This window comes from Macrobrachium nipponense, chromosome 6 (assembly GCF_015104395.2).
Source record: "Macrobrachium nipponense isolate FS-2020 chromosome 6, ASM1510439v2, whole genome shotgun sequence".
Classification (NCBI taxonomy): Eukaryota; Metazoa; Arthropoda; class Malacostraca; order Decapoda; family Palaemonidae; genus Macrobrachium; species Macrobrachium nipponense.
In genome coordinates, this window is record NC_061108.1 from 81,713,522 (window position 1) to 81,731,877 (window position 18,356).

The following is an 18,356-nucleotide window of genomic DNA, read 5'->3' on the forward strand; positions in this document are numbered from 1 at the left end:
CATGTAAAATGGCTAATCCATTCCAAGCCCTCAAAAAACACCCCAGTAAATTATATTTCCAGGCCTAAAACACATGTTCTAGGGTTACGACGCTGATTGGACGGAAGAAATGTGACTCCAAAAAGGCAAAATACTGTACATACTTGAGTAATATTCAACTGCATTTAGTAATGTTCAACCCCATTTTTACTGCATATATTAGGACTTTAGCATATGTCCCTTAGCAATAAGCCTAGCCTATGTTAGTGGTTGCTACTGTAGCCTAGTCTATGATTCTGACATCTAAACCTAAGAAGCTAAAAGCTTAGAATATGCCAATAAAATGTATAAATAAACAGTATGTACTCATTTCAAATAATTATTAATTAATCATTAACTATAATACACAAACAAACAAAAAAAACCTTCCAATCGATTGTTTACATTCAGCTCTTACGAGTACCAAACGAACGCCAAGCAATCACTTTTCCTAGGACACAGTAAGCCATAAATTGTCATTAGTATCTCTCTTCAACTGATGAAACTACCAAACAGTATAATAACCATTCATTTCTATTCTTTATTCTATCTTTATCTTTACCTAATGGAGATACTGAGTTACTGATAGCTATAATGAAACATATACGTAACATAATATTAAAACATAAGAAGAATTCTAAAAAATACGTATTTGTTGGCAGTCTGATTTATTTTAAATTTTATGATATCTAATTCACAATTTTTTAATTAAATGTATTGCATATACTCATTTCAAATAATTATTAAATAACCATTAACTATAATAAACAAACAAACAAAAAAAGCTTCCAAACTTCTGTTTACATCCAGCACTTACGAGTATCGAACGATCGCCAAGCAATCACTTTTCCTAGTACGTACACAGTAAGCCATAAATTTTCATTGTCTCTTCAACTACTGAAACTACCAAACAGTATAATAACCATTCATTTCTATTCTTTATTCTATCTTTACCTAATGTTTTTATTTTATTAAATGTATTGCATGAATAAGTTTTTTAATTTACAGCATCCTTTTACCAATAGAATACTTAAAGCACAAGGGGTAGATGCTGACCAATAGGAGAGCAGGATCTTATGAGGTGACTAGCATCAGGAACTAATGGGAGAGCGGGAGGATGGTGGCGAGTTTACTCAGTTGGCGGCGCGGGTTTTAAAATTGTTCTCGGTGGTCCGGGCGAATCTCGGGACTTTACAGCAACAACCTTTCGTTACTTGAGCAATTTTCGTATGTAGAGCTGTAAAATTTTTTGTATTTGCTTTCGTATCACGAGTTTTTAGTAAGTTGAGCCTTTCGTATGTCGAGGTACCACTGTACTACAATCTACACAGTGCTCAAGGTATGGACTTATAAAAAAAAATGCTGTAATAAGGCAATAAGGCAGTCCCTGGGTTACGACGGGGGTTCCGTTCTTGAGACGCGTCGTAAGCCGAAAATTGTCGTAAGCCGGAACATCGTAAAAAATCCTAAGAAAACCTTACTTTTAATGCTTTGGGTGCATTGAAAACTATGTAAACTGCATTCTTATGGCATTTTTCATAAAAAAAAACCTTCAAAAATTGATTATTTTGCATTTTTGGTGTCATATTTCATCTGCCAGATGAGCATTGTAGGCGTTGTAACCCTGGAACATGCGTCGTAACCCTGGAAATAATGTCTGATGAATATAATTGAAAAGCGTCGTAACCTCGGAATGTCGTAAGCCGGACCGTCGTAACCCGGGGACTGCCTTATGTGCTTTCTGCACATCAGATAATCATACCACTAATTGGAACTGTAACCACCCAAAATTTATTAATTGTGGTCTAGTCCATCGAGCAAAAATCTAAAGATTGCTCATTTTACCAATGCAACACAGAACTTCAATTGTTAATAAGTAGGACAGGAATGTCAGTCATGTAAGCCAGACTTGAGCTAAAAGTAAGAGGAGTTAATAATCCTTCCAAAAGCTCCACTTTTTAAAATGTAACTAAAAATCAAGACATCAATCAGCACAATAACAAACAAGATAATATAAACATAGAAACTAATTCTCATACCAATAATATTAAAACCCAAAATAGGCATAATATTTTACCCATCAATACCACTACTAGCATTAAAGATTCAGATATCCATGAAAAAGAATTGCCAATGGAAGAGGAATCAAATAATAAGAGTAATAACCAAACTGACAAAAAGAATACTGGAATGAACCACACCCAAGAGAAAAAAATTGAATGTTGATAATCACAATCTATTTAAAGAAGCACCAGCTACAGCAGAACAGTTTAAAAAAGACGTATTAACCTCATCACAAGTGGAAATACACAATTATCCTCAGTCCCAATCATACAACCAACATTTGGACAGTAAAGAAGCAATTAATCACTCATTACAATTCCTAAAGGACAATACTAAGGATAGCTTTCCCTTATATAATACTAATGAAAATCATACCATTAAACAAACCAAAATACAGCTATCACACCCCAACCTGCCACAAGACCCAATTATTCCAATAATAACAATAAAGCAAATAACCTCTCAAACCAGTATTCCTTAGCATTACAGAAAAGAACCAATAGAATTAGAAGATCAAATACTTCTGAACCAATAGCTAACAACAACAAACATGCTCCTTCTTGTGGTTGTAATGAGTGCTTCATAGGTACTTATAACCAACTAACCACCAAGACAGAGGACACAATACAGAATTGTATTGACAATTTTATTAAATTAAGGAAGTGTCCTTTAACACACCAACATGAGAATGAATTATGTTCTAAATCCTTACAATACAAAAAGGAAGTTATAAATAAAAAATAGACATTAATATTTGATTATGAAAAACAAAACAACTGCTGTGTCTAATAACCAACATACAAGTACAACAATTAAAAAACCACAGATCAATTCAAACGCATATAAACTTTGAGGCAAAGTAAAATTGGCAATCAATTTACAGAATTTAAAACCTATTCCTCCAAATAATGGAATATAAAATTATTTAATGGAACATGAATCTCCACTTAAACCAACTATGCCTGGGTGAATTACAAAGATTCCTACGAGACCACAACCCAATATGTATATGCCTACAACACATAGGATCTAAACCCACAAACATTTGACAGTACAAAATTGCTTGTTATTCACCAACTGTAGGTGGAAAACTAGCCACAGAAATATATGTTCACAATAGTATCACCTATGAACTTGTAAACATACTATCACTATCATATCAGAGAACAGCTATCAAATTGTATATGCTGGATAAAAATATGATCACCCTGCTGATGCACCAGGAACAAACATAGAGAAATACATATGGGAGCATGACCTATGCTGCCTAAATGAAAGTGATGTGCCAACTTACTTTTCCAATACCCACTTAACCTTTTCTTCAATAGATATCTTGCTGTGCTCAGTCGACTTAGCAGAAAGACTTGAGTGGAATGTCCGGGATGACTCATATACCAGTGACCACTTCCCCATAGTCCTTAATTATTTGAATAATAATTCAATATTGCCACCTGGAAAATATAAAATCCCAAAAGCAGATTGGGATATTTACAATCTACATATTAGAAATATATGTACCACCATTTCTGCATAACGAAAACCACAATAAAACGTGAATTCTTCACGGATTTCATAGTAAATGCTGCTGATAAAAGCATACTTAAAACAAGGCCACGCCCAAATAAATCCCCTGTCTCATAGTGGACTCCAACCTTATCAACTTTAATTAAAACCAAACACGTTTGAAATCTTAGCAGACTTAAGACACGGCTCAAAGCCCTTAACAAATTGTCCAACCATACAAACATTCTAAACAAGGTAGTAGTAATCAACATAGCAATCAATTATATTAAACCATTATATAATAAATATAATGACAAATTCCAAAAACTTGTAATAACTGAGAAAATATCATCATGGAAAAATTGTGTATCAAGCTTGTCAGGAAATACATCTCTGGTATATGGCAAAAAATAAGGAAAATTAACGGAAAATATATAAGATACCCAAGAAATGCAATAAAGCAAAATGGGAAACTATATCATGACCTATATGAAATCTCAAATGTAATAGGGAAACACTGAAAACATAAGTGCCTACTCCAATTTGAATAAACATTTTCAAAATATAAGAACACAAGGAAAAAATACTATACGTATACTCAATTTTGAAACTATATTGAAGATCTAGAATATAATTATGCATTTGATATGGATGAATTAAACAATGCTTTAGATTCATGTCATCCATCAGCCCTTGGCCTTGATGAAATATCATTTGAAATGATATGAAGACTAGCCCCCATTGCCAAATCATATCTATTAAAATTCTATAATACCATCCAGATGAAATGTGTCTCTCCAGATAAATGGAAACATGCTATCATTATCCCAATAAACAAACCTGGGAAAGATTCAAATATCCATCCAATTATAGACCTATATCTTTGACAAGCTGTCTATATAAAATACTACTAGAAAAAATGGTTAATTCATGACTAACATGTCATAACAAAAAATTCAAATCTGACATGAACGCAATGAGGAGCAATAGTTGGTCGAACCCCCCTTGATCCACTAATCTGTCCAGAGGGTCATATAAAAAAAGGATGTGATCATAAAAAATTAACAGTGTTAATATTTTTTGACATGGAAAAAACATATGGTACAACATGGAGACACAATATCATGCAAAAACTTAACTCTGAAGGTATAACAGGCCATTTACCAATTTTTATTAAAAATTTTCTTACAGATAGAACCTTCCAAATTCACATAGAAAATTCTTATTCAAAAACTTATAAATTAGAAGAAGGAATCCCCCAAGGAAGTGTCCTAACCTGTACTCTATTTGCTTTAGCAATAATGACATTACAATAAATTTGCCAAAAGGAGCTAAACACAGCTTGTATGTTGATGACTTTGCCATATATTATACAAGTAGCACACTAAGATATCCCCAAAGAATCCTCAATACAGCCATCACAAATATTACCAACTGGGCAAATTCAGTAGGATTCCAGTTTTCAATAAATAAAACGTGCAATAATTTTCTATAAAGATAAAAGATGGTTAAAACACCAAACAATTAAGCTATATATCTTTATAATACTGAAATTAAATTTTGCACAGGAACAGAAAAGGGATTTTGACAAAGGAAAAATCTGTTTTTGGGGGAAGACCTGTGTCGCCCGGTGAAATGTCCCTATAGCACTCATTTCTAGGTATAAATAACTGCTAAATATACCAGAGAAAAAAGCCATATGGAATGCTGGAGTTACTACCCCCAGCTCACTCACCCTCATAGGGTGTCGGTATAGCACAGGGGCGAGTGGAAGCCACTACCACAGATACTTTGCCAATTAGAAGTCTCCTCTCTCAAAATCCCCCTCTAGAGAGGTGCCGTTACAACGTCTACCTTCCGCTCGCTACTACTACCTCTGCCAAAAACCCTCATTCCTGAAATATGCACCCAAGCTTGGGCCAGCTAAAGGGTGGGGAAAAGGAAAAGAGAGGGATGGGTTCACCGGGTGACACAGGTCTTCCCCCAGAAATAGATTTTTCCTTTGTCAAAATCCCTTTTCTGGGTTTGACCTGTGTCGGCCGATGAAATGGTAGCAGAGAATTGGCCATACAAGCTTGGTAAACAAAAATTTGATGAAAGGAGAATAAAAATTTTCTTAAAAATTATTGATTTAATAACCAGTGTAAGAATAGCAAATTACAAATGGTAAAAAAGCACCTAGTATGACCAAATCCATACTATCCTGGGAAAAAACAACAGGTAATGAACATAAAAACAAATATGATAATGAACTATGTACATGTACAGGAGTGGGTTGATGAGCAATCCAGTCCGGAACATAAGGCAGAAAGGCAGGGATTACAAGCGAGGCAGGTAGGTGAGAGTGAGTACCAAAAGGTAATTAATAGCAAAATAATAGAATACAGATATAGAGTTACATAACTAGGGCGTATCAGGGGAGACAATGCTCCCTGCAGCCACTGCCGAATATTTAAGGGCCTCTAGATTTTTCAGATAATGGTGTTTAAATACTGTCGGGGATTTCCAACCTGTATATTTTTTAAGATCCTCGAAGTTCATATTATGAAAATAATTAACTGAGGTAGCCACTGCCTGGATATCATGGACATGAGGGACTGAATCCGGATTGGCTTGTTTAATAAAATAAAGAATTTGTTGTCTGATTGCCTTCAAGGAAATGGTTTCACCTTTCTCTCTAATAAAAAGAGGACCTGAAGACCTTTTAGAAGTTCTGCCCAGATAAGATTTTAATGTAACAATAGGACATAATGATGGGTCCTGTGGGAGAGGGACAATCTTCCATGGAGATCACCTGTTTTGTGGGTCTTCATTCTTTGCTAAGAATTTCCGATCTGGAGAGAGCAGAACTTCTCCTGATGGGAGGAAATCAATATGATTTGGTTCTCTAGAGAGAGCCGACAGTTCAGATATTCTGGCGCATGAGGCCAGACTCATTAAAAATAATGTTTTCCTGAGAAGGGTTATATATGAGCATGATTCGTTATCAGTATCTGAAGCCAACCTGAGCACGTCATTTAAAAACCAGGAGACCGTGTGAGGACAGTCCACCGGTCTCAGACGAGCACATGCTCGAGGGATAGACGAGAAGTACGAATCTGTTAAATCAATATTAAAGCCAAACTGAAATATCTTCCTCAAGGCAGATTTAGTTGTAGTAATGGTACTAGCAGCTAGGCCTTTTTCGAACAGAGTTCGAAAAAATTATATTGCCAGATTCGCAGTCATCTTCTGGACATCTGATTCTTTTAGGAAGATGGCTAGCTTTCTTACTGCTGAATCATACTGCCTGAGTGTTGATTCTCTTTTGTCTGACTCCACGAACAGGATGTTTAGTGGGTCAATACTAGCATCCTTCTGTGCCGCAAACTTCATGAAGTCCATAAAGTTAGGGCATTCAGAATTCTTGAGGAAGCTGACACAGTCCGAGTTTGTACTGTTTGAGTCAGTTTTGGGTTGAGAATCTGTCTGGGATGGAGTTTCAACTCTAGTAGAAGAGGAAACCAATTGCTCTTAGGCTAGTTGGCTGCTACCAATGCTACCTGTCCTCTGAAAGATCTGAGTTTGTGTAGGACTTTCAGCAAGAGGTTTATTGGCGGAAACAGGTAAATCTTCTGCCAATTGTTCTAGTCTATGGACATCGCATCTGTGGCGTGAGCCAGAGGATCCAGATTGGGAGCCACATAACACGGAAGTTTATGATTGGACTCCGTGGCAAACACGTCTACCTGAAGGCCTGGGATTTGTTGGCAAATCCAATGGAATGATTTTGTGTCCAAGGACCACTCCAACTCCAGCGGAGTTGTTCTGGATAGTGAGTCTGCAATGACATTCCGTACTCCTGCCTGGTGAGTAGTTGACAGGTGCCAATGATGTTTCATTGCCAACAAAAATATTGCAATCATCACATGATTTATTTGGCTCGACTTGGAGGCCCCTCTGTTTATGCAATGAACTATCACTGCGCTGTTCGAGACTAGTCTGATATGAATCTTCCTGGCCGGAGCTAGTCGTATCAAGGTCAGAAAAATGGCCATTGCCTCTAGTACGTTGATGTGGAACTGGCGGAATGTTTTCGACCACGTTCCTTGAACCTTCTTGTACTGGGAGTAGCCCCCCATCCGCTCAGAGAGGCATCCGTGTGGACTATCAGAGACGGCAGGGGAAATTGTAGTGGCACTGATTTAGAAAGACTCTGGACTTCTCCATCTTTTCCTTAATATTGGCGGAATCAAGGAGATTTTGTCTCTGAACTTGTTGTTGGCTTTTTTCCACCAAACCCGATTGATATCCTTCAGTCTGGCTTTCAACAGAACATCTGTTATTGAAGCAAACTGAAGTGAACCTAAGATTCTCTCTTGGGTACGACGAGAAGCCCGTTTGTTCTTGAGGAATTGTCTCATAGCTTTCGCTATCTCTCTGCACTTCTTTGGCGGAAGAGATAGTTTGTGTGTGGTTAGGTCCCATTGAATTCCCTACCATTGAAAGTGAGACGCCGGAGTGAGACGGGACTTTTCCTTGTTGATCTGGAAACCCAGGTAGTCTAGGAATTTTATTACTTTGGCTGTTGCCTTTTGACATTCCTCGTCGCTGGTTGCCCAGACGAGCCAGTCGTCTAGGTAAGCTACCAACATTACCCCTTGAGCTCCTAGTTCCTGTACTACTGTCTCTCCTAGTTTGGTGAATATTCTGGGCGCTATGCTGAGCCCGAACGACATGACTCTGAACGAGTAAGCTTGTTTTCCTAGTTTGAAGCCTAGGTATGGAGAGAAGTTTCTTGCTATTGGTACATGATAGTAAGCGTCTGTAAGATCGATAGAGGTGGTGACAACCCCACGGGGAAGTAAGGTCCGCACCTGCGAGACGGTTAGCATGCGGAACTTGTCACTTTGAATGTATGAGTTGAGACGGGACAAGTTCAAAATCACTCTTCGTTTGTCCGAGTCCTTCTCCGGTACACTGAACAAACATCCTTGAAATTTCAGGTGCCTGGCTTTCTTTATTGCCTTCTTTTGAAGAAGGTCTTTGGCATAGTCTAGAAGGTCTGTCGTCGGAATCTGATGAAAACTGACTGGTGGAGGAGGCCCTTTCTCCCATTTCCACCCCAAACCTTTCGATACAATACTGTGGGCCCATGTACTGAAGGTCCAATGGTCCCGTGAGAGGTACAATCTCCTGCCCACCTGCAGAGACTCATTGACTGGTTGAGGTCTTACTTCCTCTGCCTCCTCTGAAGCCTCTGCCTCTAGAGCCAGCTCTCTGCCATAAAGCACCTCTGGCTCTGCTACCCCTTGCGTGTCTATTAAAGCCTCGAAACTCCCCTTGTGTTTCAAAGGAGGCGTTGAAAGCTGGGGAAGTTACAAGGGCAGCCGAACTCGAGGGCTGTCGAGTCGATTGACTCTACAGCAGAACAAACTGCTGTTGTGGCTGTGCCTTAGATGTCGAAGGCTTGCTGATCTGGGAGACAGGAACTGCCTGTACCACTGCCTGAGACTGAGAGGTCTGTAAAGGCTGATACTTCCTAGGCCTCTTCCTACTTTTGGATTGTGGTCCGGGGGTCTTGAACTTCCTTTTGAAGGAAGTCCCCAGTGGACACGAAGGTTTTGGTTAGCCCTAGCCGCCTTGCTGAGGACGCTGTTAACCACGTCCTCAGGAAAGAGGTTGGCACCCCAGATCGACGCCTTTATGAGCTTGTTTGGCTCATGCCTGATGGAGGCATTATCAAAGACATGCTTCCTGTAGGCTCGTCTAGCCACTATAAAATCATACAGGTCCGATTGAAAAGCCTGCAGCAGCGACTTCGTCAGGACCCAGAATAGAGGCTCATCTGCAAAGACAGTAGCCATCAACTCTGCAGTGGTGACTGAGTTAATTGACCTGCTCAGCCTGCATCTTGCTTCGAATTCTGCCTTAATCATGGAGTCCGGAATTCTAGGCAAACGTTCACTGAATTGTGTGGAGGCACACTCTGGGTCGAGTTTGCCTACCGCGAATGTTGCCAGAGCACCAGCCCAACACTCCAGATCTCCGGGAAAGAGCAAAGAGGTAGCCTCCGTCTCTTTTAGCTGAGGCATGGGTTTGTCCTCCATTCCAGCTTGCAGTGTCGGTTCTGCAATCTTTGATGTGCAAGGAGTCGGGACGTCCTCCGGCGCTACAAATATGGTATAGTAACCTTTGAGGGGTGTCAACTTGGTGTTGACGCACTCCCATTCCGTAAGGGTGTGGACCCATGCCGACTGAGCCTGATCCCTAGGGTAGATAACTGTCTCTTTCAGGACCTTGTCTACCCTGACCAACGCTTCCTCGGCTAGTCTAGCGTAGCCCGGGAAGGGGAATTGTAGGCCCGGTGGGAAGAACTCATAGTCTTCCACGGGTCGGGTTCCGCAACCTTCAATTGTAAGCTTGCCCTCTGAAAACGGAGCATGTAGAGCCAACCGCCATGGGTTACTATTTTCGAATGGCGGAAGCTTGGATGCGTCCGGCACCGCAAAGGACTGCGGTGTGTTTCCGGACTGGAGAAATCCGGTCACCAATGCCTCCTGGGCTTGTAATCTCTGGGTCAGAGACATGATGGACTGTCCGGATGTCTCTAGACCCCGAGGCGAGTTGAGTAGACATCGATTGAAGTCTCGAGTCCACTACTTCGCTCATCTTCTGCATGAGAAGAGTGGCGAACGCCTCATGGTCGAAGCCAAACTCTGTGGTCTGGCTTTAGAAGACTTAGCTCTCAACCCCTTGGGTGGGGGAGTAGCTTTGGCTGAGGAAGTTGAAGGCTTGGAGGCCAATGACGACCTGGCGGAGTCTGCTGCGGAAGGCTTGGCTGGTCTACCCACCTTCGGCAGAGACTTCGTCTTCAAGGTTTTCACCTTGGGGATTACTGAGCCTGACCTATTCCAAGGGGTTGTGGACTTCCCAGGGAAGCCCTGAAAAGAAGAAGAAGAAGAAGGAGTTGGACTAAAGGAGAGAACGTTAGCCCCATGACTACCTGCCTCAATTACCTCCCTACCTTCCTCCTGTTCCTCGATGGCCATAGGCTCCCGGTGCAGGCTGATGGCCACCACCTCCTGTCATGACATCGCACAAGCCCTCTTGGTCCTCCGGGGGGGGCTTGGGTCTCCTGGCGGATTCGCTCTATGATGGGAGCCGCTACTTCCACCGGTACTGCTGCCGAAACCTGAGCGTTCGGGTAGAGGAGGGCGCACATCTCCTCCGATAGCACCTAGGGTTGGCCCATGTTCCTTCCAAACCCCCCTACCCAGGCCTTGAGGGCCGACATTGAGGAGGTCTTGAGTGTCAGATCAACCTGTAAGAGATAATCAAATCAGGATCCCCAGTGTTGGGGACTTTTTCAACCGGTATTTGTAACATAGAATTCAGAGTAACAATAAGCGAGTATGCTACCTTCCGACTCATCTGTTACGATCCTAACCAGGTCGTAACACACCGTGCAGGCTTCCGGGTGCCAGACCGCGTCAAATAATGCCGCCGGAGTTAATTCCGGCGGTATGAGTACACTTAAACTAGTTACTTAACCAGTTAAAGGTAATATTGAGTATAATCTTCAACTTACTTGTTATTAATAAAGCTCTGGATGTCTCCGCCTGCTCCGGAATCCATACTCTGGGTATCGCCAAAGCTATAATCGGCGGAGAGGGCCTGATATGAGCAGAACAGGAAAACAAGGCAAACCTAAGCCTGATTCTGATCGCACCGGAGTAGAGTAGCAATACTTAACCAATTGGAGGCGCATTGTCTGAGCCCAGTTCCGCCCCCACCTGAGTGGGCAGCAGCGATAACATAGAAGACGGAAAACAGAGCTGCGGGAACAACGGTACGTAGAACTCCGGTGTATACATCCTGGCGCATGTGATGGTAGACCACACCTCGCCGGAATAAACACAGGCCCGGAGACATACCAAGAGAAGCTACATAATAAATTTTCTTAATACCAAGCTCTGAATGTCTCCGCCTACTCCGGAATCCATAATCTCGTCATCACAATAGCTAGAACCGGTGGGATTGGCCTGATATGAGCAGAACAGGGAAAATAGGTAAAACCTAAGCCTGAGTCTGATCGCACCGGAGAAGAGTAGCAGTTTCAAGTCAATTAGAAACGCAGCTGTAAGCCTAGTTCCGCCCCCACTGGAGTGGGGAAGCAGCGATAACACAAGAGAAATACGGAAAACAGAGTGGTGGAACAGCGGTACGTAAATTCTGGCATATAGCCTCCTGGTGGGTGTGATGGTAGACCACACCTCACCACAAAACACACAGGCCTGGAGACATACCAACAGAGATTACATAACCTACTAATCCCCCAGTCTCCTCTGACTAATCCCCAGGACCGAGCTCTACGCTCTAGCTGTTGTTCATCGGTAGGATTACGTGGGCAGCGAGCTAACAAAAGAGCGCCGGAATAAGTCCGGGATGGGGGGGGGGGCGGTGTCTGGAGGAGAGTGGACGAGTCGTGATCGCCTGGCCACAGCAACCGATCAGTGAAAACCACTTCTCGAGAAGCCATTAACTAGCCTACCACTAAAGGGGGCAGAAGACGGTAGGCCAACTGACACCCTAAAGGGGGCAATGCCCCTGGTTACACTCAATAAAGACAATTCATAAAATAATTGATGAGGAATTACTGGAAGTACTGACGTAAAAAGCGGGGGGGAGGGGGGAGAGAAAACTGCACCCAGCTAAGATCCCAGCCCAACCCTCCAAAATCGGTACAGATCCGGTCAGGTAGGCTAGGATGGCTCCTATAAGGTCGTCATGAAGAGGACGCTTAGAACCTAACTCAACCCTCCAAAATCGAATCTTCTGATTTGGTCAGGTAAGACAGGCCTAGGCCCTACAAACATAACAAGAGAGAGACTCTCTAGTCCTGGACCACCCTCCAAGCAAACATGTCTGCCTGGTCGGGTGGCGGTAAAAGGAGCCACTAAGGGTGGAGGGAAATACAGAGACCGCCTAGCCTACCCTCCAAAACCTAGCCTAGGTCTGGTCGGATAGGCCAGGGTAGGACATCGTGAAGAACTTCCAACCTCATCAAATAGCAATACAGGCTATAATCGAAAACTAAATTAAAAATATACATGCATGAGTACAGCGAATGAATGAGGAATCTTCACCTCTAAAAATAAACTGGCGTACCGTAAGGCTAGCCTAGGGTGCCAAAAACACAATACTCGTGCATAATGTTATGTAGCATATCACCGTACGCATGAAAGAAAACCAACTCGCTTCTGAGGGGCTGATGATAACGAAAAAAGGCCCTAATAGGCTAATAACGTAAGACAAACCGTAAAAAACAAAGCCTCAGTATACGTCGGGAGCAAGACGGGCCCTATAATAGACTAAATAACGGTAGGATAAAACCGTAAAAATAAGGCGCTCAGAATTCGTCAGGAGCGAGAATGATGAAAAAGAATACGAAAACAGTAGCCTATATAGTGAAGTGCTAAACGGTGGATAAAATACACCTCGAGATAAAAACTGAAATAATCGTGCACGCCGCCAACCATGCACCCAAAATGGCGGATCGTAAGAGCGTCATACCCTGCTCACAAGAAACAAGAGACTTGAAATAAGGGTCAAAATTGGATGCATCGTTGCCCCAACGTGTTCAAAAACGATAAATGGAATACTCAACTTAGATAAAGAAGCTTGTTGCTCGTGAGAAGACATGATGCTTTGCAAAAAACACTTCCTGGGAACAGCGAAAACGGCACGTGCAGACACGGTGAGTGCTATTACAGGAATGAGGGTTTCTGGCAGAGGTAGTAGTAGCGAGCGGAAGGTAGACGTTGTAACAGCACCTCTTTAGAGAGGGATTTTGAGAGAGGAGACTTCTAATTGGCAAAGTATCTGTGGTAGTGGCTTCCACTCGCCCCTGTGCTATACCGACACCCTATGAGGGTGAGCGAGCTGGGGGTAGTAACTCCAACATTCCATATGGGTTTTTTCTCTGGTATATTTAGCAGTTATTTATACTGAGAAATGAGTGCTATAGGGACATTTCACCGGTCGACACAGGTCGAACCCAGAAAAGTTATTAAGAAATTTTGTCAGTTCATTAGGCACCTTACAGGCTGTAGAGAAAGGTTTGGAGCTTAGCACTCGACAAGGAGAGATCTCTAAGTTGCGTGTTTGGAGTTTTAATAAGAGGTGGAATATATATTTTGGTCAATGGTCCTACCGCATTTTTTTGCCTACCACGTATCACTTTATTGCCCCCATGACCTTAATATGGGCCAAGACAGTGATTTGAGTTAACAGATAATAGTAGAGATATGTGCATTGAAGCAAACTGGCCTTAAAACAAAGCAGATATTAGATCAGCTGGGTGTGGGGAGCCTTTCAGTTTGGCTCTGGGTTACCAGATTTAATGAAGGTGGCAACCATGAGATTTCGTCTTAGAAGAAGCACCTTTGTATGCCTAAGAAGACTTCTGATCAAAGTTTGACTGTCCTCAAGCATCAATTACATTTTAATTAACTCTTGAGAACCGTTAAACTTCGATCAGAAGTCTTCTCAGGCATACCAGGGTGCTTTTTCTGAGACGGCAACCCAGCACCGAACTGAACGCCTCCTCACACCCAGATAATCCGATATCTGCTTTGTTTTAAAGCCAGATTGTTCAATGCACATATCTCTGCTATTACCTGTTGACTCAAATCACTGTCTTGGCCCTTATTAAGGTCACAGGGGGCAAGAAAGTGATATGTGGTAGGCAAAAACTGTGGTGGAAGCACTGACAGAAAAATATACACGTAAAGGTTCTTATCAAACCTCCAAATACTTGACCTAGAGCTCAGTCCTTGTCAAGTGTCTAAGCTCCACCCCTTTCTCTACACCCTGTAAGCGTCCTATGCACTAACGAAATTTCTTCCCAACTTTCTTTGAACCATATGATTTACTAATTTTCAAATATTAATATTGATTAATACTGTATTAGTAAGTTTAATAAGATCAGATGATATCACATAATAAAAATAATAATATTCTCTCTCTCTCTCTCTCTCTCTCTCTCTCTCTCTCTATCTCTTCTCTCTCTCTCTCTCTCTCTCTCTCTCTCTCTCTCTCTCTCTCTCTCTCTCTCTCTCTCTCTCTCTCTCTCTCTCTCTTACAGAGATGTATGATTTTGTATGATGAAAAAATGATTTACTAATTTTCAAATATGATACTGTATTAAAGTAAACAGCAATAATATCAATTCATTAAAGAAAATACTATATTGAATTTGTAAGATTTTAGTTTATAAATTAAAAATTATATAAGAATGAAGGAATTTCCATTCTAACCATCTTTCTTTTTAGGTCCAGGTAGTAAACTGTCAAATTTGTCAAGTAATGTGACAGGAGGGGAGCAAGTTTTGTTGCGACAACATCATAATTCTCTAAATAATAATATTAATAATATAACTGTATTTACAAAATTCATATGTGATGGTATATTTTCAAAGAATACTTCGTGAAATTATACGGAGCTGGGAAGGTAAAGAAATGGCCTAACAGCTCTGTACCATTAGTATGCCGTCACAAAATTGGTGAGCGCCTCAGTGGCGTGGTTTGTATGGTGTTTGCGTCCCACCTCGGTGGTCGCAGGTTCGATTCTCGGCCATTCCATTGAGGAGTGAGAGATGTCTATTTCTGGAAATAGAAGTTCACTCTCGACGCGGTTCAGAAGTCACGTAAAGCCGTTGGTCCCATTGCTGAATAACCACTGGTTCCATGCAATGTAAAAACACCAAACAAACAAAAAACAAAATTGGTGAAAAGAAACACCTAATACTAGTTAGTAATAAGAAAAAATGAACAGAGTACAAATCCGGTTATTGGCAGATGTTCCGTTCCGATGGGCTTGATGATAAGAGAAAATCAGCAATAACCAAAACTCTGTGATTTATGGTGGTGATAACTGGATTTTGGTGCCGATAACTGGTTAATGGTGCCTCTGTTAGGTTATATAACTGGAACTTGGCGTATTACGGCACCAAAAATCACTTATTTTATGGCGCTAGACAAGCCCCATAAAACCGGATTGCCATTAACAAAGTCCACTAATAACTGGGGTAGTAATATTTAAAAAAAGGAGAGGCAAAACTTACTTTGGTAATTAAAATTCTCAACATCAAACTCTTATCACTTGTGTACATTCTGACTCACAGTGGAACTGAACGTGTACATTTCTGACTCACAGTGGAACTGAACCCAGGTCTTTCAAATGAGAGGCCAGGGTATCACCAATTAACCTCACAGGTATTAAAAGAATTTGGAACCTAACATACTCTGTATGTGAGGTTTTTCCCTGGCAGGCTGCCACCTGACTCACCAGCAAATTTTGCCTTTTTAACTTCTTGGCCCAGCAGCGAGTGAATTATAATAGCATTTCATCCAAATTACCCCTTTACTGTAAATATGATAAACATAATGAACACTTGAGAACATTTTTCATCAAAATAAATTTCTTACTTACATCTGGACCAAACCCTGCTTTTTCAAATGAGAGGCCAGGGTGTTACCTATTCACTCACATGAGTCGTAAAAAAACCTGAGCTACTGAGTACTTAGGTTCCAACTTCTTTTATAACTTGTGTGGGTGAATAGGTAACACCCTGGCCTCTCATTTGAAAAACTGAGATTCGGTCCTGATGAGAGTGAGAAATTATTTCAATGAAACAAGTCATGTTTTCATTATTCATATTGTATTCATGATGAAGGGGTAATTCAAATGAAGTGCTACCAATTAACTTTCTGCTTGGTCAGGAAGTTGGGTAAACTTTTCTGGTATGTTAGGGAGTAGCCGACTTCATTTTTTACTTCTCTGGTGGATTGGTAACACCTTGGCCTCTCATTTGAAAGACTGAGGTTCGGTCCTGATGTGAATCAAAAATATATTCCTGGGAAACTTTATAATTTTTTCATTAATTGTATCACTTATATGTCAATGGTTTTAATGGAAAAAGCAAGAAAAACTCATCACCAGAATGAAAATTAGATAAGAAGGAATGATTGATAATTCAGAAGCATTTTTAGAAGTAAAATGATTGCAAAATTCAAACATTCACGAAACCAGCAAAACTGGTGCATTTCGGCTAACAAATGCACTTGGAATAATTTTGCCACTATTGGGGGCCCACTTTGGAGCTAGGATGTGCAGACAAGGTGGATAAACGAGCTGGCAAACATATGTATAAGGATATCATAAACTAAGAAGTGTTATCAAACAAATAATATGTACAGTTTGTTTTAATTGCATCGTGATTGTACTGATTAGGAAAGTGAAAATGTTATGCTGAGACAGTTAGGTTGGCAAGCACTGAGTATTATAAGTAATACAGATATTTTTATTGCATGAATAGATATGTAACTCTTGTGAATATTTTTTTAAAGAATTGTTTTGAATGTTCATTGGCATATTATATTGCCTCAAGTTTTTTCTATCTTCAAGTGCTCCAATTGCTATGGCATGCACTTCTTGTGCATTATTAGTCACATGCTTTGAGGAATCAGTTCTCATCTGTAATAAATTAATGTGTGGGAAATTCTAGAAAACTATAATACAGAGCTGTAAAGGATGTCTAAAAAACCTTTTCGTATGGTAGACTATAGGGTCTCAACCCTGCAGTCTAAATTAATCAGTATCAGTTTGATAGGTGTCTTCTGATCTTTAGTACCTTTTGGGAGAAAACATACAAGCCAAGTAATGCATTCATAAAAATGAATGTGGTATGTACTGATAGGTTATGCATATTCTGACTTTAGTTTCTTTTTTAAGATTACAACCTTAGGTCTTGGTATTTTTATTTCTAGTTGAGTTATTATTATAAAGGATTTATCCAGACCTGTGATCCTAGTAAAGGCTCTTCTCATCTAGTTGAGTATATCCTCTTACTTTTTATTTCATGAAGTCTAAAACTATCTTAAATTATGTAGTCATTTCATGCACGGTTTTGTAATTAATCAAATAAATATACAGCCATTGTCTTTTAGGGTAGTAGCATTTTTTAAAAATTTGTATGAACCTGTGTTGTAATATTATAAGAAAAGTATATTTTACTGTGTATGAACCACTGTTGTGATATTATGAGACAAGTATACATTTTTACTTAGTTGAAAGCAAAGACTGTAGTGCACTAAAACCTTCTGTTTACAAAGCTTTAGGTTCTCAGGAATTACTCCTTTTAAACTCTAGGGGTTACCTTTTGTATTTCCTTGAATGTAATGATTAACCTCTCAAAAGATCATTGGGATGTGGAATACTTTATCTTGAATTAGAATAATGTTTTAAAAATTCATTAATGGTAATATATTTAGTTTAGTTATTTTTGAAGTTATTGTACAGTGTTAAGATAATGGACATTCTTCACTCTATTTTTTCTTTTTTGTATACATATATTATAATAAGAAGAGGAATAGGAATGTGGGACACTGCAGCGCAGTTTTCTTCACTCTTTTATTATCCCTTTTATATGTAAAGTAGTAGGCTCAGAAAGTAATCATGCTATATTTGTAGAAGTTGTGTCATTCTATATTACTGTAACACTGATTTTGGTCCAACAGTGTTTTTAAAGTTTGTCCATGCTGTAAGATATATGGTAGAAAAGTCAACTTAGCAAAACATAACATGACAAGTAAAAGATAACAATCTAATTTTTTATAACAAAAGTCCAACAGCACTTTGGGAAAGGTTTTGTGACTGTGGTGCTGTAGCTGGAAAATGAGAATTGTGTTTTGTAAGACGTTTTTGGATATCTTACAGCTGGAACTTTC

General features: G+C 40.2%; 1 protein-coding gene across 4 annotated transcripts in view; it reads left to right on the top strand.

Moving 5' to 3' along the window:
- Positions 1–18,356, top strand: part of LOC135216276 (intermembrane lipid transfer protein VPS13D-like) — a 999,641-nt gene that overhangs the window by 926,019 nt on the left and 55,266 nt on the right. The window lies entirely within an intron of this gene.